The sequence below is a fragment of the Peromyscus leucopus genome, chromosome 2 (assembly GCF_004664715.2).
Source record: "Peromyscus leucopus breed LL Stock chromosome 2, UCI_PerLeu_2.1, whole genome shotgun sequence".
Lineage (NCBI taxonomy): Eukaryota > Metazoa > Chordata > Mammalia > Rodentia > Cricetidae > Peromyscus > Peromyscus leucopus.
Window position 1 is genome coordinate 92,729,380 of NC_051064.1, and position 22,845 is coordinate 92,752,224.

Genomic DNA, 22,845 nt, shown 5'->3' on the forward strand with positions numbered 1-22,845 from the left:
TTCTTAAAAAACCACCCCACACATTTTCTAGTCAAATAATTCTCCCTTTAAAAGGCATGGGGTGAACCACAACATTAAGTAGACCATTTTAATCTCTAATTTCAAAAGATAATATTTTAAAATTCAGCTGTAGATCTAAGGAGACACACTCTAGTTTTCAGAACAAATTTCAGTTAGCTTATAAAACTAAAAATCATAAACTTAATACATTTCTCAAGTTTTAATTTAACTTTATTATTATATTGAGACAGTAGTTAATTTTAAACAATTATAGATGGTGAAGTCAAACTTGAAAGAAATGTGTGAGTTAAAGGTATAGACAAACATACTATACGCATGCGTGAAATTCTCAAACAAGAAAAAAGTGGTTGAAAAAATATCAAAAACTGATTGTTTTAACAGGACATAAATTTTTACATAGCAGATTTTAGAAAAATACCAGAAAAACCGCACAGAAGGTCCCAATGTTCGTCTTCAGTGAAGCCCCTTGTTTTATATTGAGATTCACCCGCCACTTTTCTTCAGTTGCATGTTTACTCATGACTTGGCCAAAGATATCTCAAAATTACCAAATGTCTCAAAAATGTTTTCTAATGCCAGTAAGAATGAAGTTATGTGCTTTACTGGATTTTGAGCTTCATTTTGTCTCTGGAAGGATTTTAGAGTTAATCTCTTAGTAATACCAGGAATTCATAGTAGCCACAGATGAAATATGAAAATTTCATTATTTTTATCTTTGAAAGTTGCTTTTTCAAAAACAAACAAAAATCAACTAAATTTAGTCAATGATGGGTATGTTACAGTGATTTGAGCACATAATTTAATTTGATGTTAATTAAATCATAATATTGCCTTTGTCTGTAGCCTATAAAGATGTGAACTCTTTCAGCTGCTTAATTTAAGGAGTGGGTCATCTGTGTATACATTTTCTTTACTAATGTTGGAGATATTAGCTGAACTTTGTGAAATGCATTAAGGCATTCTTGATGAATATGTGGGAATGTAATTTTAACAAAACAAGATGAGTCCCCTTTGGATTATGGAAAACACAAAATCATTTTCTCTCATTGAATGATCAAAAATATTTGATGTGACCATGCATACATAATGTTGCAAGGGCTGGAGGTTAAGAATAAGCCACATGAAGTAATAAGAATAGACTGAAAGTTCTTTTTAAGAAAACTCCAAATCACTGAGATCAGTATTCTTAAGGGTATATAATATATACACATCTCTGTATATATGTACATATGTAATTCAAAGGAATGTCTTTTATTGTTGATTTTATTCTCAATGATTAAACTGTGTGCCATTTACACAAATGCTTTGAGTTGGTGAACAATGGCAGATATTCCCTCATAAATAATGTCCTTAAAGCAAAAGCCAACCTTAAATTTCACTAATGATTCCATCTAGATTTTTAAAAATTCAGTAAACATAGTGTGTCTTAGTGTGGTCCTGGGGCTCCCAACTTAAACTTACCCAAGAACCAGTTTAAGGTCTAGGCTGCTGGATCCCTGAGCTACATCCCTTTCACTGTCATTTGAAAGTTCAACCAATCCCAGCTTGGCTCACACATTAGGAGACTGAAACCATTGTCCTAAAGGTAAAGTCTGGAGACGTAATCATCTATCTCACTTGAGGAAGTAGTGAATAGCTTTCCTATATCTATGGTTCTGGAAAGCTGCTGTTTTTTCTTTTCATTTTTTAATGGGGAAGGGAGAATTGCACTGAAATACTGTAATCCCTCCATGACTCCCTCTTCTTCTTTTTCATCAGCATTGTCATATTGCTCATCAAATTGTCATTTACTGAGCATTCATCCTATGTCAGACTCTGTGCTAATTGCCTTTCAAATGTGATCTCATTTAACACCAACAGTGGGTTTTAGGATTGATAGAAAACAGGTTCCAGTTCATACAGCTGCCACAGGACCGAGCTGGAAAGCAAACCTTATGGCTTTTAGGGATGACTCTTTCACGGCTGTGGTGACCTGAAAGTCGAGGACTAGCTGGGTGGAGAGAGAGCATTTGTTATGTGCTGTCAGCCAGCCAAGTACTTCCCATCCATGTCTGTATTGGCTTCATGCAAGAAGCCATGTTTTTGCCTTCAGATTATAGCTGTTTAGTTCTGGGCTTCAGGAGCTTGAACATTCATTCAAAGCCACACTGCTGTTGGTGGAAAAAGCTCTGAGTAGGGTAGGCTCCTAGCTCTAGCTAGGGTCACTTCGAAGGAGGTTGTCTTTCTCCCTTCTCCATTAAACCCAAGTTTTAGGCAGAGCTTTTAGTCATAAAACTTTATGACTTATGGCAAATTAATAAACTGCACTATGGCACTGTTGACTAATTTGTAAGATAAGAACAATGTAGTGTGGATGTCAAAGGGTTTTTTTAGGATTATATGGCTACAAATAGTATAATTTACTTAAAACAATGCTTCCAAGACTTAAGCACTCTGCAAATATCATTAAACTTCGAGGGTAGAAATTAGGTGCAAAACATTCAAGGATTAATTTTAGGGAGGACTGAAAGATAAGTTTCTAGTTTTAATATCATTCTTAGTGAAAGCAGTGAATTGTGTACTGTCTTATAATATGGGATGCTGGTAGCCAGGGTTGGAAGAAATCCTTGTAGATAAGGGAGAGTGCTCATAATCACACCCGAGGGGGAAGGAAACCTGAAGAAGAAGAAGGAATTGCACTGCCATTGAGCTCTTGTTTGCCAAAATAAGGCCAAGAGGTCACTGGAGAGATTCTGACTTAAAACAATTACATTACATTAAAATGTAAATCATGATCATCACTAGGAGATATGTTACCTTTTTATTTGTACAAATAGGAACTGTATATATGTATGGTTTTGACCTCTGCAAGATCCCTACACGATAGTTTGGATAAAGATCTGAAGGCAGTTAAAGAAAAAGACTTAGAAGCTACCTTGTTAGACTCAGAACTGTTCAGTCATATGCACAAAAGTGAAGGGAACAGAAGAGAAACCACAAAGGCAATTGGTTCTATAAACACAGAGTTATCCACCATCTTTTGGGGTACATGCTAAAAGTAGCCTGAAATGACCAGAATACAGAAGGAAAAACTGCTTAGAGGAAATCATAGAATGAAGTAACTCCAGAGGTGATAAAATATAAATACTTTCAAGAAATAGACTTTGCAAGGATATTTGAGTGCCCCTTGTTAGTTAGGCCTGGGCTAGATGTTTAAGGAAGCAATATGGGATAGTCTCTATTCGAGAAACTCAAAGTCCAGAATCACACACCTGTCTGCCTTCTGACGTACGTGTGCATGGCAAATTGAGTTGGCATGACAGTAATTTTCTCAGTGTCAGATGGTGAATCTATTGCTTCTGCTTGGCCAGTCCATTGGATTTCTCCTTAGGCTCTCTGGTTCTCAGCTCACACGAAGATCTTTAATAAAAGCAATGGCAGAGATCTGTGAGTGGAGTGTGGCAGTTAACTGAAGTTATACACTCAAAGGTTCAAGGGTTTCAGGTAACTGACTCAGGGCTGTCTGAGGAAAAACAATCAAAGCCAAGGAGAGGGGATAAAAGCAACCTGGGCCACAGTCACACTTGCTCACAAAGTACACGCCTGTTATTCCAGTGTCCACATATTGCCAAACTTTTAATAACTTGGTGCTTGTAACTTTATCACTAACTGTTACAGACAAACTTGCTGTGGATATCGCTCTGTATAAATAAAATGCTGATTGGCCAGTAGCCAGGCAGGATATATAGGCGGGACAAGCAGAGAAGAGAATTCTGGGAACAGGAAGGCTGAGTCAGGAGACACTGCCAGCTGCGGTGATGAGAAACAACATGTTGAGATACCACTAAGCCACAAGGTATGTGGCAACTTATAGATGAATAGAAACGGGTTCATTTAAGATATAAGAACTAGATAACAAGAAGCCTGCTGCGGCCATACACTTTGTAAGCAATATAAGTCTCTGTGTGTTTACTCAGTTGGGTCTAAGTGGCTGTGGGACTGGCGGGTAAGAGAGATTTGTCCTGACTGTGGGCCAGGCAGGACTGGAGAAAACTTCAGCTACACAATTAAGAAAATAACTATTTACTAAGTCCAAATGAACTTATTATGATACCAATTCTAGATTTCCATGTAGACATTGACTAGAAATGAATGAATGAGGGCATTAATGAAATGCAGCCCTCAAATGGAACTTGATGATAATTCTAAGCATCGTTCTTTTATAGCTGAAGATTCCTCAGGAACATGCTATTCTTAAGATGAAAACCAGCTAGGGAAGCGGTAGTGCTGAGCACACCCTGTTCATGCGCGGGTGCCCTGGGCAGCATTCTGATCTCAGTCAAGGAAACCGACCTCTTCACGTGCTTGCCACGTTGACTGTGGCCTGCAGTGACGTTCAGAATGTCTTTCACCATTTCAGTCATGTAGTCTCTTTGTGGTTCCCCTTTAGAAAGAGCTGAGGCTGTGAGTCAAGCTTCACCTCTCACTCACAGTTCAAAGCTGAGATGTGAAGCAGAGAATAATGCCTCCTTTCCCACGAACTGGTGTCCTTGATCAAGATCCTGCACAAATTTAGAAGGTTCCAGTCTATTTAAATATTATGATAAAACAATAACAATACACTCTCAACAATATAGACATAGCAGTGTGCATTTTATGTTACACAAGAGCACAAGGTAATGTCTTTATAACTGTTACTATTTAAAACTAAAACATTGGAAGGAGGGAAAGAATCTTCTTGAAGGTGATTATCTACAGAGGTTGGGGAAGGCTAAGGTTGTAACAATTAGGTGAAGCATCTTTTGTTACCTGATTTGTTTGAAACACAATGTATCATTCCTTTTGAAAAATAAGGCAAAAATGGAAAAACAAACTCTACTTGATGTCGCAACACCGCCAACAGTGTGTTTGCTTTCGGGAACATACAATCCCTTCTTCAGGAGATGTTCCAGACACTGAAAGCTGCCACGCTTACAGTGCCAACCTTGACAATGACTTTAGATGCTCTCTTCATTTTAGTCCCTTCGGCAGCCCTTCCAAATGGGCAACAGCGAACAGCTTTTTACAAGAGAAAAACCAAGTATTGGAAAACTGCCTGATCTAAGATCAGAGAGGCAGTCAGTGTGTCAGAGCCCATGACTGCATCTTCTCACCTCTGAGCCAGTGTCCTTTCTCCTGTACTGTGCTGACCACACCTTCCATACCAGGATGTGGTAATTACACCTAGAGACCAAAGGACACATTTATTTGCTTCACGGAGTCGTGCGCTTACCATGCTCCAGGCACTGTGGCAATGCTTTCTCATGGGAGAAAAGCAACAGTAGTGAAGGCAAGCAAGAAGGCAAAGAGGCCAAATACTAGCGAGAAGTACTTTTGGTAGAGTTAAGCACAGACAGCCTGGCATTCAGAGAGGACATTTCTTTAAACTGGGGAAGTTTGTGGCAGCTTTCCCAGAGATGGGTCTTTGAGGACAAATGGTATTTAGCCAGCAGAAGAGGGGTTTAAGTGCATTCCTAGCAGTGGGAACAGCATGTACAAAAGCACAAAGTTCTAAGAGAGCCCTCCATTTCTGAGGACTAGCCAGGAGTTTGGCATGCTTGGAGCCCAGAGGAGTGGAGAGAAACGAGGCAAGAAACTGGAAAGGGGCTTGTGAAATTGAGTTAGACTTTACCCTGAAGCAAAGGAAGACTGCGAAGGAGTTTAAGTAGATGAAGAAAAGGGAATGAAAATGGAGAACTCGGGGAAATTGGCAGGATAGGTGGCTAGGCATGAAAGGGTCTGTGTTTGATGCTGGGAGATTGTTTGAAAGAGTGTTATATCACATTTTTTTAAATTTGTTTGTGTTTGTTTTTTGAGACAGGGTCTCTATTACATAGCTCTAGCTGTCCTGGAACTTGCTAGGTAGACTAGTCTGCCCTAGAACTCACGTTACAATTCATAACAGTAGGGAAATTACATTTATGGAGTAGCAATGAAGTTAATTTTATGGCTGGGGTCCCCACAACATGAGAAACTGTATTAAAAGGTCATAGCACTAGGAAGGCTGATTACCACTGCTCTAAGAGCACAGTGCAGTGAGTTTCAGTACATATATCCAACATCACAGTCATTTGGGAACAGTTTCACCGTCCTAATGCTCTTCATGCCTGCTTTTACCCCTAGCCTCAAGGAACCACTGACATGTGTTTTGTAAATAGCTTTACATTTTTATATTTTATATAGAAGGAATTTTATATGGAATATCTTATATAGAAGGAGTTATCATTCCTCTAGTATGTTTTTCAGACCCATAAATGGTATCACTTTAGTCTCTCTGCAGATAATGAGTAGTGTGTGGAAAAGCCATATGGCATATTTTGTTTTTCCATTCAGTGGTTGAAGGACATCTCAGCTTTCCCTCCCACTTGCCTGCGATGAGTAATTCCTGTTAAATATTCCTGCTTACGTCTTTGCGTGAATGTATTTTTCCCCTCTTAGGTGTACCTCATAGAGTAGTAGACTGTTATATGGATAACCACTATTTGACTATTCATGGAACTTTCAACTCGATTTTCAAAGTGTCTATGTCATTTTATATCCAGTGAAAAATGTCCGAGGGTCCCCACTTCTCATTCTTGTGTCCAGTTTTTTTTTGCTTTTGACAGACATAAGTCTAGTGGTTTCATTGGCATTTTTCTGATGAATATGGATGTCTAGTATGTTTTCAGTGTTTATGAGCCATTCATCATCATCTTTGGTGAAATGTCTACGTAACTCTTTTGCCAATTAAAAAATTTGGTTTGCCTGTCATTTTGTTATTGATTAGAGTTTTGGGTATTCTTAATTTTCATTTGTGGATTAGAGTACATTAGCAAGAGGACGCATTTCTCCCTATACTCCTGAAATTATTTTAAATCCCTCTCACTTTCAGAGGGAGCCTTCAGGGGTATCTCTTTTTGAAGACTGTTTCCATGACAAAAAAATTCTATTATGAAAATGGATGTGTTCCCTCCTCATTGTGGTCTTCCCTAACAGCTGACATATGAATCTTAGCTTTTGTAGCATTTTCATTGTCCTGCATATTCTTCCTGGCCACCTTCATAAACAGATAGGAAAAGTCATTTCATTGAGTTAGGCCGTACTTTAAAATCACCACAGGACACTTAAACTGACATTGGAGGCTGGAGGAGGCAGTGCCAGTTTTAAAGTTTTTTCTCGGTTTATAGCTTATATTTTACCTGAAATACCTGCCCTTTGAGTAAATGTGTGTTAATGCTTATGATGAATGGTTAGAAAAAAATGACTTTGGATTTTCAGTTCTCCCTGATTGAAAAAAATCTGTCACTGTCTCTGTCTGTATCACTCTGTCTGTCTGTCTGTCTTGTCTGTCTGTCTCTCTCTCTCTCTCTGTCTCTCTCTCTCTCTCTGTCTCTCTCTCTCTCTCTCTCTCTCTCTCACACACACACACACACACACACACACACACACACACACACCACTCCTGGATATTTTTAAATGGATAGAGTACAAATTAAACCATCACAGAAAAAGAAAGAGAAAATCCCAATAAAGATGCAGCAGATCACTATTTCAGGCTTCAACAGAGCCCTTCTGTCTGCCCACAGGGTAAGTGACGGTGACTGTAAGGGACTGGGGGAGGGGAGAAGAGGAAAGCAGGCCTTGATTCTTGGCTGTCATGCACATCTTCAGTATTTTCTAAAGGGTCAGTTAGTTCATGAACCACAGCTGGCCACTGTGGTCACATCTCAGAACTTAGAAATGTTTGGTCATGCCCGCAGAGTGCCCTTTGCCTCTTTGGATTTTGAACCAACACTTAAAATGCAGGAAATTTAAAGTAACAATTCAGTAAAACAGGCAAGATTTGTCCAGACTGAGCCATGTTGTCAACAGTATCAGTGAGATGAACAGAAATGATGGGCACTCCCTTCTGATAGGACGTAGCGTCTCTCTTTTGTGAAGAGCTAGTATTTTCTGGTATTTGCTTGCCTTTCAAGCTGGTAGTTGTCATACTGAATATTAATTATTTATTTAGGGTTTTTTTTTTGATAGATATAAGGACTTGCTATGTCCTCAGGATGGCCAGAACTTACTAGTCAGTTCAGACTGGCCTTGTAATTAATGGCTATCCTGCCTGAGTCTCTGGGATGCTAGGAGTGAAGGCATGAAGTACCATGCCTAGCTGACTCATGAACATTCATAAAGGACATTAAAACTAGGAATTTCCCACCCAGACCTGCATTGTGTGTATTATTCCTCATATGACATAGGATTTGTAACTGGTAATATCTCTATCTATCATCCAGTTGCTACAAACTCCATGGCTTTCAAACAACAGAAATCAATGTACAGTTCTATGGGTTAGAAATTCAGTCGGGACATCAGCAGGACCTTGCCCCTCCCAGAAGCTCTATGGGAGGATTTGCTGAACTCTCAGTGTCTATAAAAAGTTTTTGTCTGGAAGTTACCTCTACAGTGTCTGCCATCTTCTATTGTCCCTTAGCCTCTCCGCTGGGTGCTTCTACAAGGACACTTATTACTGGATTTCTTGCCTACCTGGACCAACGAGTTAATTCATATTGAGCTAATCCTTAAGGTTTCTTTTTCTTTTTTTTTTTCATGGTCACATTTTCAAGCTTGGAGGATTAGGAGGAATATTTGAGGGGAGGGATTTACCCACTGCATTAGCCAGAATGGATAATCTTGGAGGGCACAGAGACAGAACGAGGAGTTGAGGTTGTAGCCATTCATCAGGCTAAAGAAATAAAATGAAGACCGGACCCAAGAGGGCAGTTTTATCTCAATCCTGGTTTGCTAAGGGAATCAAATGACCTTAGTCTCTGGACCTCCGCACATTTTAGGGAATACTTAGTTCCTCCAAGTCACCAACTCTACCTTGGTTTCCTGTATCATATGATTGATTGCTTGACCTTGGCCATGGATCTACCTGGACCCATGGATCTCTTAATAGGTTTATTGCTTTCAGTTGCCTAAAACCACAACAACCGTGGTAAAGACTCTGTGAACACTGGCACTTTAATGAACACAGACACATGACTCTTTTCTGTTAAATGAAGGATGATACTGAGGTCAGGAGATTGGAAACTAGGTAGTGTTCAAAAGTAGACACTCACAGATCTGGGCTGCAAGCCGCCTGGCAGCTCTGTCATGCCACATGAGCACCAGGAAGCCACTTCCCTTAAAAGAAAAAGTCCCCAGTTCTTTCAGATCATGGGATTGTAAAACACCTCGGCGACAGTCCTAAGTCCAATTGAGTGCTTCAGTTGGAGTAGTCAGAGCTATGGGGAATTTGGCAAATCAGATAACCAGGAGTACAGTAGCATATAATGCCTCCATAATTTAGAAATCTTGCTTATTCCTGCTGACAGATTACATCCTGCATTCTAGTGTTTCCTATTGGAAAAAAAAAAAGTGTGTGTGTGTGTGTGTGTGTGTGTGTGTGTGTGTGTGTGTGTGTGTGACACATATCCCCACCACAAGCAGAGTTTAGTGCTGCCAACAACCTCTGGATCTTTTGTTTGTCCCCTTGCTTTTGTTTCTGTTTTTCTGGAGCATGATAACCAGTGAAAACCCCAGGCCAGAGGCTGGCCAGGGTGCAAACCTAGGCAGCCTTGCAGAGCTTTGGGTTGAGCAAGGAGTTGAGGGGGGCTGGAGGGTGGTTGCCAGAGAGAGCAGCCTGACATTCTTGCATGCTGACATCAAGCTTCCAAGTTGCTGCCCTCTGGTGAGTCAACAGCAACAGGCCTACATGGTCTGAGAGTGGCTGCCCAATCAGAAGCTGTGGTGGCATACCTCAGAAATGTGTCTAAACCTCAGCATTCTGCAGGCTTCAAACAGCTCCTTCTGAGAAAGAATGTAGACATGATTAAGGCTATAATAAACACACAACCTGTAATCACAGCAACAATGAGATAACTTCCACATTTCCCTCTAAGGTCAACCTGCTGCATTTTGATCAGCCGAAGCAAGAGAGCACACTGAAGGATTGATTGGTGTCCTGGGATTTTCCGTATGTTGAGATCAAGAGGTCCTCGAGTGATGCTGCTGTCCTGCAATAGCAGTGGTCTCCAGAGATGGTTATTGGCAACTCCTCAGGACTACCCAGAGACTGTCAGCTCTTAGCATGAGAATTCATGCATACATGTGCACATGTCTACATTCTACATTGAAGTAAAAATTAATTGGAGAGCTTCTTTTCTCATCTCATTAATAGATGTGATATTGCTATCTAGTAATTTCTTTAGATGTGTTTTCCTTTGAGCAGAAATCACTGGGGAAATATAATGGATGATGCAAGAGGCAAATTATTTGCTTAGTGCAACACAAACCAGCTCATCAGGTAAGAGCAGAGTCCTTTCAATAATACTTTCACCATATGGCACGTCCATATCATACAGTCCATAAAGGGGAATGGCACTGTAAAGATTAACTAGATTTTGCTTGGCAAGGTCAGGCATCTAGATGACATGCTGTAAAATGGTTAGACGGAGAAAAGGGATCTATATGAGAGTTTTAGCAGTGCCTTTCCTTACAATTCTGCCATCTGATTTGGACTGTCATTTGCCCAAGTGAAGCTTGGGCTGTGTGGCTTTGTGGTTGAAGCAGCTTCAAAACTATGCTACTGTGGTATGGTAGCAACATTGATAAGGAGACAAGAATTGGATAGGATGTGGACAACAGCATATAGCCAACACCAAGTTCCTCATGAACCTGAGATCTCTTCCATCTGATGTCTCCTACAAGTATGAATTGTTTAGTCAGCACCCCTCACCTATTTGTTTATTTATTCAAAACAATATTTCTTCACATTGAAAGCATGAAGCATTAGGGGGGTCTGTTGCTATTCTTCTTCAAATAGACTAATAGTTCCCATGAGGAAACAGAAATAAATATTTGCTATGTGATATAAGTAGTCTTCCAATATATACCACAACACAACCAAAAACCTCTGTTAAATCCTCTTATAATTTGAATGTACCCTCAGGCTCATGTTTTGAACTCCAACTGGTGTTGCTGGAGGGCTTCTCTCCAGGTTCCACCAAGCCCTGCAGTCCCACAATCCACGTATAAAATAATCACTCAGATGCTTATATTACTTATAAACTGTATGGCCGTGGCAGGCTTCTTGCTAACTGTTCTTATATCTTAAATTAATCCATTTCTATAAATCTATACCTTGCCACGTGGCTTGTGGCTTACCGGCGTCTTTACATGTTGCTTATCCTGGCAGTGGCTGGCCATGTCTCTCCCTCCTTCTTCCTGTTTCCCCAATTCTCCTCTCTCCTTGTCCCGCCTATACTTCCTGCCTGGTCACTGGCCATCAGTGTTTTATTTATATAGAGTGATATCCACAGCAAACTGGTGGCATTATTTTGGGAGTTTCTGTAGGCTTTGGGAGATTCTCCCTGGTGGTCTCCTGTTGCTCTCTGTCTGTGTGCTGAGACATGAGCTGAGTGGCTGCTATGATAGACTAAATTCTCTGAAATCATTGAGCTGAAACAAATTCTTCTCATTCATGTTACTCCTATTATTTCATCACATTGATGTGAAAGCAATTAGTACAAAAACTAAGGGCTTTGATAGGATTTATATGTAAATTTCTGCATTGTGGTTGAAATGGAAGTTTCACTGTAACTCCTGTTTGGAGGAAACAGAGGTCTAGTCAGACACAGTAGCAGAACTTAATAGGAAACAAAGAATAAACCTAGAAAACCAGACTTCATATCTGAGCTTTTAAGTACCTAGTTACATATTTAAGGGAAGATGATTGGCTCTGGGACATCTCCAGTGATTTAGGTCAGCTCATAGTTCTTTAAGTGAGGGTCTGTGTATGCTAGCTGGCGATGGCTGTACATATGAATACTATGGAAGATCTGTCTCAGGGGAAATGAAAGTGATTCATTGATATTAGAGGTTTCTACAGCCTTTCTGGGTTTCGCTACTGAGGAAAAAAAACCAGTCTAACATTTCCTGACTTAAGTAACAGGGATCATATACATACCTCATGAATTTTACAGTGTGGGCAGGGTTTGGTTGAGATAGTGCCTCTCTCTTCCATGAAGTGCCTGTTGGGATTGCATAAAGGACATCTGAGCAGCTGGGCCTCTTCATGCCTTCCTATCTTGATATGATTTTTTTACTGCCCTCCCCCCAAGCATGGCAATTTTAGGTAGCATTGCTTATTATATGGCAATTTGGCCAGCTAGAGTGCAGTTTAAAAAGAGTGAGCCAGACAGAGCTGTATTACCACTTATGACCTAGATCTGGAAGTTGTACAGCCTTGCTTGTGCTAGAATTAGTTAGCTAAGGTGGTTGTAAAGTCATTTCTAGGTTTATGAGGGGCATAGATTCTGAATGTGGAGGTTCCAAGGTCCAGAAAAAGCATGTGCGACTAAAAATACTTTAATGAAAATATTTAGGAAATTGGCTGGCGTAAAGGTAACATATTGTCATGAAAATATATTTGGAGTATTGGGCACTGATTTCAGCTCTGTACTCTGTCACTTACACCAGGTTGCTACACTTTTTTTGAGTCTCAGTTTTCCCATCTAGAAAATGAGGATATCGGGACTGATATTTTAGAGTTGTTAAAGATTAAAGTATGAGAATCTCTTGTTATATGGGGCTGGCACAAATCTAAACTCATATATAAGATTCAGGTTACTGATGAACCAGAAGCAAGATAAACAGCTGGAGAAGGTGAAGGGTAGACTGTGGTATACTTTTGTAGCTAATGATAATAAATTGGTCAAACAATAATACCCCAAAGTTACTGTGACCTAGCCATAGTTCTCAATTATTTAAATAGTGTCACAGAATCTTAACAATGAAGGAATAACAATGAAGGATTATTGTTATTCTTTCTGTTAGATGAGCAACTTCAGGATCAAAGAGGTTAAGAAAATTTCCCAAGTCGATAGGTAGCAAAGACAGGATAGTTTAAAAATGCGTGCAAAATCTATGTTCTACATACAAGAGAAAATGTGATATTTGTGTTCCCGTATCTGGATGATTTCAGTAATATGATGGCTTCCAATTCTGCCTATTTCCCCGTAAATTACATGATTTGTTCTTCAAAGGCAGGATCTGAATCAAGATAATGATTTTTAAAATGTCAGAACCCATACAAGAAAGAGCCTGGATTTAAACTGAACATTTATCAGAAGCCGCTAAAAAATTTCAACAGCGAAAGCCTGTGGTCAAACTTGCTCTCCAGAAAGTGATACTGGATATAGCTCAGAGACTGCCAGCAGCTGAGCAGCAACCGTGCTGATGTAAATGATAAACATCTAAATAGCAAGAAATCAATAGAGTGGGGCATGAGAAGGACATTCCCGGAGAGTAGTGGCAATCACCTAGACTGCTGATTGGACATAGAGAGCATGAGAGGCGCCATCACCGGCACAGGTAAACTCTTGAGTGTAAGCACTGCCATAGACACATAACCCAGGGCTCCCCGTGGAAGAAGAAAACAACTCCGGGATATCTTCTGGCCTCAAGCATATTTCCTAGGCATTTGTACTCTCAGTCTAGACTGAAAACAAACAAAACAGATTTCTCTGAAATGCTGGAAACCCTCCCCACTTGAAGCTCTCAGATCTCTTACCTTGTAAATCTAGCCTTCAAATTCATGCTGGACTTCCTTTCCCACACCCCAGGTCCCTGTGGTGGGGATTACAATGATCGTGTGTGTGTGTGTGTGTGTGTGTGTGTGTGTGTGTGTGTGTGTGTGTGTGTGTGTGTGTGAGATGATTGTTCCTTCCACATCAAGGGCCTTGGGAGGATGACCTAACACCGCTTTCCCCCGCTCTGACATCCTCCACCCGGTTCTCCTCCTGCACCTGCAGATGACTGACTGGGGATTCTAGTCTCCAAATACTGCCGGAGATTGGAACCTCGAAATGGGCTTCTGGCATCTGGGGTGAGCTCCACATGGAATCCTTGTTGAAGATGTCATTTAGTTCCATGGTGAACTTCTTTTGGACTAGAATATGCACTTGGTAGGACAGAGCAGGAATGTGTGCTGTTCAGTAAGGCATTCCATATCTCAGATGGAGGAATTTATTTATTGGCAGATCAATGGTCCAAGAAACAAAACAGCCATCCATGAGGAAGTTTAAAACAAGCAAAGAATCCAACCCAAACCCAGGAGTATCTAGATTTTTCTGACTATGATGATCTATATTTTCAAATTACCTGAACTAAGGTAATTTCAAATGTTAAAAAAAACTGCTGTAACTGAGAGACATGGTCCCTGTTATATGGTTCTGCCCTTTCTCTTTAGCCCATTTTCTTTAAGTTGTGATTAATCTGAAAGACACCTTTGCTTTGTTCTGATACCGTGTTTTGAATAAATCCCTGCCTGCCCCATTATGCTGTGGAGATGTGTGTTTTTGCTTGTTAAATATTTCCTCTAAGTGTAGTGGGTGCCTTGCCTAGTCCAGTATTTCAGATAATAAGTCATTTGGGCAGGGAGCTTTATTCTAATTGTTTGATCATTTGTTCATGCACAGTGCTTTCTAATTTACAGGTACTGAGTCAGCCTTTTGCAGTGACAATCTCTGCAACCACAATCTAGTCAAGCTACAGCAAGGCATACCAGAAAGCTTGGTCACAGGCCTGTGGGACTCAAACCTTCAGAAACTTGAACTTGGCTTTGCACCTTAAATTATTCTTTTAGAGAAATAATACACTGTGTCTCAATTACAATTCAACTCTTTCATGTACAAAGGGAAAAAATACTGAACAGATTTAAGATTTAGAAATTCACAAAGGGATTATATTTAACTGGACATTTCTAATGAGACCCACTTAATAAGTGAATGTTGACAAGAGGCTGACTTATGAGGTTACACCTTCTTGTCATGGCTACCATCGATACTGTGGAGAAGCAACAGATTAGGATACAAATGTTAGTGGAAAGTCTAGATTTTATTCAGAACAACCCCTCCCTCCTCTGTTTGCTCCTCCTCCCACTTCCTCTTCTTTCTCTTCATCCTCCTTCCTCGTCCTCGTCCTCTTCCTCTCCTTTTCCTCTCCTTTTCCTTTTCTTCCTCCTCTTCCTCATTCACTCTCTTTAACAGGGTCTCACTATGTAGCCCTGGCTGAGCTGTAGATCAGGCTTGAGCTAAACTCACGGAGATCCACCTGACTCTGCCTCCCAAGTGCTGGGATTAAAGGCGTGCACCACCATGTGGCCCTCACAAGACCTTCTACTTGCTAAAGAGGACCCTAAACTCTTTGGAAGTTAGGCAAAAGGGGGAAACAGGAAAACCACAGCTGGATAATGTCATTTTCTCTTCCTTTAATTAAACCTTGTACCTAGGAGATCAACTTTTTTTTTCTTCAGAAGGAAATCTCATATTTGTTACAGTCTCAACAATATAACTAGTTTGCAAGCATACAGAGCAAATAAAAGGCAGTCATTTGTCAGTCATAAAGATAAGCCAAGGAATGGAAACACTTTTTCAGGTCACATCACCTGACAGAAATTTTGTAGGGATTCTTTCCTGGTTCAAGAGTTCACCCCTGAGACCCACTTTCTCTATCAGCTGGCTCAAGCTGATAAGAGCCTGAAATGAAGGTTCTTTCCAAGATTTTATTCAATTGTCCTTGTAACATAAGGCTTGTGGAGATTAGGACGCACAGAGACGTTTCTGGTTGGTCCATTTTTCTTTTGAATAAATAATTGTCTCTCTTGGTTCAGCAGGGTAAATAGAATTTATTGACATGATTTCCATTGATTTACCAGCTCCTTTATGCCTAACAAGTTTTCTCTGAGTACTTACTGAGAGATATTGTATACTCAGCCCTAGATTGTCTAGGGATAATATGATACAAGAACAGAATAATTAAGTAAGAGCAAGAAATATATGCCCATGAAATATATTAGGTTGAGGTGAGAGTAGGATTATCATTTTTTTTTTCAGCATTAGCCAGGCTTCTATTCTTCCCAGGAGCTTGGCCCCAATGTGTCCATTTAATGTCTTACTCAGAAGTGGTCTGCTAGGCCTTTGTTACTGGAGAGCTCTACTGGGTTGTAACTGTGGCTGTCCTGGAAGGATAATCTAATGAGGGAGTTCCCATGGCTTATCTCCCCCACATTCCCTTCCACTCCCGTCCATCGTCCCTTCTGCTCTATCTGGTCATTGTCAATTGCTGAATAGTTGATAGCTTCTGTATCTAAACCTTCAATTCACTGCGGACTCTGCCAACTCCCTCCTTTCTTATGATAAGTAAACTGACTTCTACAAATCTTGCTTCCTTCATTCTAAGTAAAGCATCAAGTGAGGGGATGTTAAGGTACTCTATGAATTCTATATGCTTGTATTTTCAGGAATGTTGAAATAGGCATTTGATCTGTTCTGTTACTTTATTTATTGAGATATAGCTGCAAATTGACCAATCTTTTCCTTAGAGGGTGGTTTTAATCATCTGGTATCATACAGTGGAACACATTATAGTCTTTGGTGTAGCTCTCCAGTGGTGCCTGATGTTTGACCAAGTAGAATCTTAGCAGTGACTGAGGATTCCAAGTATCCTTTCTTGTACTATCCCTTGAATGAGTGAAGCTTGATACTTACCAAGATGGATTCTGTAAAAGAAGTGTGGATTTTATGCGTGATCCCAGAAGTCTCAGAAAACAACAGTATAAACAGACGGAGATGTGCTTTGTATTTTTTTCTAATGTCTGCATGCCATGATGTTATCATTATGTCTCCCATCTCTTTTGCAAAGCAAAGCAAAACAAAACAAAGCCCAAGTGTTTGTTCGTTTTTCTCTCAGTAAGGTCTTGTACATAGTGAAGTTGTTCATACTTGCCATCTCTACTTAACAAAACACTGCTAGAAGTACTAGCCCAAGTGATCAGAGAAGAACAAATGGAGATCCAGGGATGGTGGCACACGCCTTTGATCCCAGCATTTGTGAGGCAGACGCAGGCAGATCTCTGTGAGTTCCAGCTAGCCTGGCCTGCAGAGTGAGTTCCAGGACAACCAAGGTTATACAGAGAAACCCTGTTTCAAAATAAAATAAAATAAAACCAAAACCAAAACCATAAATAATGAAGGGAGAAATTGGAGCTTAACTATAATGGAAGAAATGAAATGATCCTCCTGTGATCAGAGAAAGGAGAGCTTTGGTCATCCTCGGGAGGCTGCAGTATATACAGTGGCTTTTTTTTTTTTTAATCTCCATAGCTCTTTTTTTTAAAATTTTATTTAATTACCTATTTTTATTGATTCTTTTAGAATTTCACACCATGCACCCCAATCCCACTCATCTCCCAGTCCCTCTTTATCTGCCCTTCATTCTTGTAGTGTCCCCCACAAAGGAAAGCTAAAAAAACAATAAGGTTAAAAAAAACCAATAATTTAAAACAAGGAAAAAAAAAACACTTTGTTTCTCTGTCTTTCCTGCATCTCCATCGGCCCTTCCTTCCTTCATCATAGTGGCACTGGGAGCTGCTGTGTATCGTGCAGTATACCCATTTGTCAAAGCAGCTTTACTTGCAAACATTCAATGTATGATGAGTTCTTGGTCAGGTTCAAGGACTCTTGGTACACCACCAAACTGGACCCCCCAACAACATTCCTTTCAGATATCCTGCTGTTGTTCTGAATCATGGAAATCCTGTGACTATGATTCCATAGGATCAGTCCCTTCAAACACCCCAGCAATCATAGATGGGGTAGATGTTGGGGTGTGCTGACTTCAAGTCCTGTCTGTGAGCCTGAGTGGCAGCTGAGTCGGTAGCTCCGGGCACTGGGACTACTCCTCTCAGGTGAGGGGTGAAGTCAGCTCTCCCAGGCCCATGCTATGCCTCCCATATTTAATCAAGAACTTAGATTATGCCAGATACTGTCGTCAACCTTACTTTCTCAAATATGGCATTTAGTTACTATAAATATTAATTCTGTTTTGAAGTCACTTTATATCTATCTATTTATCTATCTATCTAATAGGAAAAACAGAAAATAAACACCTTACTCATAGCTCTAATTTAAAGAAAACATTTTTATCAGTCCTTCAGTGCCTCTGTGTTTTCCACATGGTCTTGTTTCCCTTCCTAGCTCTGGAACCAACTTTTGCCTTGAATTTTGTCCAGACTGTGACCTTGTTAGCCCTAGGTTTCCATCTGTGTATGAGTTCCAGGGCAACCTCTTCAACTGTACTTGTTTTTGAAGTTGATGTAAGCGCAATTCTATAGTGAAAATTCTTCTCGAACTTAGTGTATTGAAAGTTTATTCCGAGACTCACCAGTTTTTACAAGTACAACTGCAGTTTATCCATGGTTATCACTGAATAATATCAAGTTGGGTGATTAGACAGCAGCTTATTGTACTAATGGGTTTGTTCCCATTGCATTTTGTATTTTGCTGTTATGTGGCATGTGACCCAAACAGCCCTGAGCATAGTGGTGTGTTAGTCAGGTTTCTCATCATAATGACAAAGACCCAAGAACGAAGGTTTAAAGAAGGGAAGATTTAGTCTTTGGTTTACAATCTTAGAAGTTCAGGTGGTGCACAGCCTGGCACCTCTGCTTCTGTAGCAGCTGTGAGGCAGAGTGTCATAGCAGGGACAAAGTGGTCCAGCAGAGAAGCTTACCTGCTGGAAAGAGGATATTGGAAGAGAAATGAGAGGGGGAGCGGGAAGAAGAAGGGGAGGTTGAGGGAGAAGGAGAAAGCACATTGGGCAAGGTCCTCAATGACCTACCTCCAAGTAGGCACCATCTCTGAAAGTTTCTCCACCTTGAAATATTGTCGTCAAATTAGAACCTGTTGTGCCCGCATCGCAAGACCCCCGAGCAAGACCACCACAGAGCCAATAGCCAATGCAAAACACACAGGGGTTTGTTGATAACAAGCAAGCCCAGTCTTGGTCTGTGTCTAACACTCCACACAGCAGGAGGACGCCCAGGGTTTTTAAAGTGAAAAACTGCAAGCAGGCTGGTACAAGCCTTGGAATCATATGATTGGGTGAGGGTATGTAACTTTTGAATTTACTGGTTGGGGGTTACAGTTATCATTTTTGGGCAGGCCTGGACAAGTCTCAGGCTTTGTCCTTGAGGTGCCATGGGGGCTGGCTGGCCTTGCACATACTGACTGTGGGGGCTGACTCATGGCCCAGGCTCTGTCCTTGAGCTGCCATGGAGGCTGGCTGGCCTCGCACGTTCACATTGACCCATGCACGTAGCTCTAAGTTGGTGAGCGGTTCCAGACAGTAAAAACTGGCTGAACCTTGAGCACTCAAAGTATGTGCAGAAAGGGAGCTACTCCAAGGACTATGTCTTTCGTTCATGGCTCTCCCAAAAACTGCCTTCTCAAGTCTCAGGAAACTGAAATTGAGGCCTAATCTCTGAGAGAAGACTGACAGCCTGTTATGGCGTCTGCTTGGTCCTTTCAAACCCACCAGTGGATTAGCCACTGATTTTTGCTAGAATTCTCATTTTGATGATTGGATCCATCATCTGGGGACCATGGCTTTAACACATGAGATTTTGGAAACATCCTTCCTACCTAAACAATGATTCATGGTCTAGGTTCATTTGTATCTCTCTCTCTCTCTCTCTCTCTCTCTCTCTCTCTCTCTCTCTCTCTCTCTTTCTCTTTCTGTGTGTTTGTGGTGTGTGTGTGTGTGTGTGTGTGTGTGTGTGTGTGTGTGTGTATGTCTGTCTGTCTTTCTAGCTTAGGATGCACCAGAAAATTAAGGATCAATTTTATGAACAACTTGTTTAAACTCAGAGTGATCTGGTGGCATTCTTTCTTTCTTTTTCTTTTTCTTTCTTTTTTTTTTTTTTTTTTTTTTTTTGGTTTTTCTAGACAGGGTTTCTCTGTGTAGCTTTGCGCCTTTCCTGGAGCTCACTTGGTAGCCCAGGCTGGCCTCAAACTCACAGAGATCTGCCTGGCTCTGCCTCCCGAATGCTGGGATTAAAGGCGTGTGCCACCAACGCCCGGCTCTGGTGGCATTCTTAACCACAGTACTCAATGCACCCTCATTTTAAAGATGGGGTCTTAGAGAATTTTAAAGTCACTTGCCCAAAGAGCAAAGATTCAACAAAGGTCAGGTTGACTAATGCCATTTATTTACTCAGTTTTACAAGCTAAATATCTTAGAGTTCTATTTGTGAAATATTAATCGTAGAAGAGTGAGTTCATACCTGATGCTACTCTTACAAGTTATCAGCTGTCAAAATGTAAAAATTGAAGTTTCAGTTTTTGCTTTTCATCTATACTTGATTTAAATTTGTAGTATTTTTTCCTCTAAGGCTATGAATAGAAATGGAAAAAACAATGGATTTTACAGAAGAGTAGATCTTTCTCTGTCTTGCTATTTTTTTTAAGCCTGCAAAATATGGTTAGTAATATGCAACATCTGTAGACTCATTTAATTTCAGTACTAATTAAATATTGAACACTAGATGTGAAACAGATAGTGCGTACAACTGGAATTTTATAGGCTACTAAATTCAAGATATCTTTAATGACTTCATGTGTCTATGTCCAAAATGGGGAAAAGTGTTTTGTATGGTTGTGAGCAAAAAGCAGTCCTTGAGCACATTTGCTCTTACAGCCCATGTTTTGACCTGAAAAAAAAAAAAAAGGAAGCCTGATGGATTACCAGTGTCCTGGAAAATCTTGGATAAGTTTCTTGGCTAGAAAATTTTCCCACCACATGATATTTTCAAGATAAAATAAAATAAAAAAAAATTCTACTGTGTGAGTCATGTCTCTGCAAAAGACTGAATCCCCCTTGTCTAGGGCAAAGGAGAAACATGCTGGTCTATGCTGGTCTATGGAATGTCAGGAAGGACAAGAAATGAAGTTGTAGACTGGGTAAGGGGCAGCTGCATGGCAAAGCACAACATTTTCCTTCCAACTCTCATTCCTGTGTTTCCTCCTGGCTTACCTCCTTTCTCTTTCATTGTAGATTGTCTCCTTATGAATGACAAGGAATGTTACTCCTCACAGTTCCTGAATTCTACACCCTACGGTATCCTTGAACACGACTGATGAGTTAATTGATGCTTTCTTGGGAGAAGAGTTAAAGTTTTCCAGTGGAGGATTGGATTCTCTCAGACTGAATAAGTCACCAGTCTCTGGACCAATCTAAGATTCCCTAAGGATCCTGGGACATGACAGTTTTCGTGGAAGCATTTGAATTTCCAGGGAAAAAAGAATTCTCAAAAGAAAAAGTATGCAGTCTGCAAGAGATGGAAAAGGAGCTAGATAAACAACAGCTGTTCTCTGTCTCACTTAAATAATCCCCAAGAAGTGTCAGCTCATAATTTACATGTTTTAAAAACATTCCTTAACTGTTATAGCAAAATTAACCTTACAATACTTTATAATTCACCTGAAATCCTTTAGAATCAACAGCAAACACCAGGAAATGAGAAATCTGGTTTAAGCCTAGAGTAACCACTTCAAGAAAATGAAAATTTTGATCAAAAATGCATAAGAAAAATCAGAAGGTAAGTACTTTCCTTTGTCATTTTGCTGCTGTGTATTTCTGTCTATTAAGTCTGAGTAACAAAGCTGTGGTGATAATAGTGTTAGAATCAGAAAATTGATGCGTTTGTTTTCTGGTGCTGTGTAACAATCACAAACTTAGTGGCCTAAAATATCCACCCACCTGTTATCTTACCTATCTTACCTTACCCACCTGTTATCTTACCTATCTTACCTTACCCACCTGTCCTATCTTTGGGCTAGAAGTTTGGGCACAGAGTATGTATAGTTAGGAGCTGTCGATGTTTTTCTGAACTTGACCTTGGTTCCTGTTCAAAGCTTTCAGGTTGGCAACATTCTTCATTTCTTCCTCATGCCTCCACTGTCTCTATAAGACAGAAGCAGCCTTCAAACCCTTCTGACTCTCCTTGGTACCAAATATGTCTCTGACTTCTCACAGTAAAAGAGGTTTGTAAAGAGATTATGTGACTAGGATACATCCATGGGGATAGTTTGTTTAAAGGTCAGCTGTGGTATGTAGCATCTGCCATTCTTACTTCACTGGGTCTATGTTTAAATTGAAATGTAACAATATACTAATATTCAATTCATTCACACAAACATTACTTATCTCTTTGGGGTTACAATATTTCACACACTTGAGGATGCTGAAGGACTAGTCAAATCTAAATTATTGCTTTTTATAATGAGTGCATTTCTATTGGTTGAAAAAAATTAACATTGATACAATTTTTTTTTTTCACTTGGTCTGTTTAGTCCAAATAAAAATAAAGTCCCCTGAAAAAGATCCTGAAAATTCATGAGGAAGGACATCCATGCATGACAATGTGGCAGCACATGCGCTAAGACAAGCAAGCACATTGCCTTCTGTACTTCCACTTCAGTGCCCTTTGCTCTATACCACACAGTCTTTCTTGGAAGGTCTGTCAGAATGGGATACAATTTGTTGAAATTCTTCTGCTAGACCAGGAGGTTGTATAATTAGTTAAATACCTTCATCACCGGAACCTAAGAAAATATAGAGCAGGGCCCACAGTACTAAAGGGAGGTAGGTGGTGATGGATGGAGGAAGAGGTTGATTCCATCTGCACATCGAATGGGAGTTTCTAAATAACTTACAACCTTCAAAAATGTTTACTGTGGCTTGGGATGGGATGAAGGGCACCTTAACTATTGCTATACTTCTGGGTAAATAAATACTGGAAAGGAAGAATATCACTGCTGTGCCACCCCGAAGGAATGCTTTCATTCTCTAAACAACCTTTGGAGTGAATGTAGCATTGGATATGAAATAAACAACTTCAGACACTGATTACTGTCCCCTTCATCTGCACAATCACCACCATTTCTGACATGA

General features: G+C 40.2%; 1 long non-coding RNA gene across 1 annotated transcript; it reads right to left on the minus strand.

The window, feature by feature from the left end:
• Window positions 1–259: 259 nt before the first annotated feature.
• On the minus strand, window positions 260–18,917 carry LOC119087416. The gene is made up of 5 exons (XR_005090864.1): window positions 18,733–18,917; window positions 12,020–12,083; window positions 9,811–9,861; window positions 4,354–4,562; window positions 260–3,420 (listed from the first exon to the last, which is right to left on the minus strand). It is a non-coding gene; the product is annotated as an uncharacterized LOC119087416 (long non-coding RNA).
• Window positions 18,918–22,845: the final 3,928 nt, after the last annotated feature.